The following is a 2,111-nucleotide window of genomic DNA, read 5'->3' as shown; positions in this document are numbered from 1 at the left end:
AGCAATAGCCTCTGTATGTATGTATAAAGGCCTGAATGTAAAGTTCCCATCACTGAGTGAAATCTATGCCAAAAATAGCTCTGTGCAAGAACTGAAAGAAATCTTTGTTTTCAGCACTTCAAACATTCTTTATCAATTCTCATGGAAAATTTCTTTCCTTCTGATTGGCAGCACCATATGCATACACTACAATAATTACTCTGCATGAGTGCATATATTTATATAAATGTACAGTTATTCAATGCAATAAATTTCCTACCAACACTCTGAATGGAAAAACTCTGTTCTGAGAAACTACTGTATTCAAATTGACATGTCTCCTCTCCCTTCCTCTGCCTCTCTGTCCTCTCTTCCTCTGCCTAGTCTCTCTTTACAGAGGCCTCATGGCCCCTCTGCCCCCCAGGGAAGTCTCCTGTGGCATCCTGCCAAGCAGATCCCAAATTAGCTGAAATCAGCTCTCCTGCGGCCCTGGGCTCTTCTTTGGCTTTTTGTCTAATTTCTCCACCACCTCATTATCATTGCAGCCATGTCTGCCCTCCACCCTTACATCCCCATCCAGGTCTGTTCTGCTTGTGACTGACAGAGTCCAGCCATTGTTGGATCACTGATTGCCTGTGCCAAGAAATTGTTTTCAGCACTCTCCAGGAATCTCCTGGGCTGCTTGTGCCCAGGCCCACTGCCCTCCCAGCAGATTTCAAGGTGGTTAAAGTACCCTGTGAGAACCAGGATCTGGGACCATGAGGCTTCCCCCAGCTGCCTGCACAAGGTTTCAGCTGCTTCCCTTCCCTCCTCAGGCAGCTGTTAGCAAACACTCCCAGAATGTCACCCAGACTGCTGTGTCCTCTTCTCCTTCCTACAAGGTCTTGACTGGCTCATCACCTGCTCCAAGGCAAAGCCCTGTGCACTCCAGCCACCCCTTTGCACAGAGCACACCTGCACCTCCTCACCATCCCAGCCTGCCTTCCTCAGGAGCCCAGTTTCATCCTGCCACGTGAGCTGTCCCACCATGTGTGTGTAATTCCACGGGGACAGGGGAGAGGGAGGTGCCAGGAAAGGGGACACGGCTGGGATGTTAAATGTGGGGCCCAGAAATGAGCATGACTCAGAAGAGGGAGAGGGGAGAACAAGATAGAAGTGACACGTCTGCAGTGTTGATGGTGAGGTCACCTCTTGTACAGGAACCTTGTGGGCTGTGTTCTGGTAGGAGCCATTTTGAGGACAAGAAGAGAATCACACCACCACTCATCCCATCAGAGATGATATACAGGCAGGAGGATGGGGAGAGGCAGGCAAAGGGGACATGGCTGCAGTGTTGGTTGTGAGGTCACTTCCACTGCAGCTGCCTGATTGGCCCTCAGCAGATGTGCTGGCCAGCAGGCTTTGTGATGTCACCCAGTGCCTCAGAGAGTCCACCCAGCAGCAGTGATGGCCCTGGGGAGGGGAGGAGGTGACACAGGTGACAGGGACCCATCTGGGTGCTGATTGTGAGGGCACTTCTGTTGCAGCCACCCCACCAGCCCACAGCCGGCAGGCAGGCAGGCAGGGCTCACGGCCACCCTGCTCAGGACTCGCCCCTCTGCAGCGGACCTGCCACCGAGCAGTGCACAGCTCCTCACCGAGGTCAGCTCCGAGCCAAGTGTGCTGCCCTGTCTCCCAGACACACCGTTGACATTATCTGGAGGCTTCCTTTGGCACCTTAACCTTCCCAAAGCAGCACATGATGTATTATTACCAGCCAGAGGGGAATTTTATAGTGTGCTACCAAAAAGGAACCATCTTGCAAGCTCCAATGTGCAGTTTGATGATGGGTGGGTGAGATGAACTGTACAAGGCCTGCTGGGAAAGCCCTGGACCACTCCAGAAGGAACTGACCCTCACTTGCTTTTATCCACACCTCACTGCCAAGAGGGCACCTTTGTCCAAACTAGCCTCAGATCCACACTTGGGATGTCATCTCACAGGGAGTTCACTTGCAAAGAAGAGTCCATGAGTGAGCTAAGACCCAGGCTGTGCCCGAGCTGATTGGGCAGGAGGTTCGGGAACCTGCAGGCCTCAACCAGCTCAGTGACACACTCCAAAACATGCTCAGCTGAGCTGGACACCTGATCTGT

The sequence above is a fragment of the Dromaius novaehollandiae genome, unplaced genomic scaffold (assembly GCF_036370855.1).
Source record: "Dromaius novaehollandiae isolate bDroNov1 unplaced genomic scaffold, bDroNov1.hap1 HAP1_SCAFFOLD_56, whole genome shotgun sequence".
Taxonomy (NCBI): Eukaryota; Metazoa; Chordata; class Aves; order Casuariiformes; family Dromaiidae; genus Dromaius; species Dromaius novaehollandiae.
The sequence above is the reverse complement of the archived record's forward strand: the minus strand, read 5'-3'. Positions refer to the sequence as shown.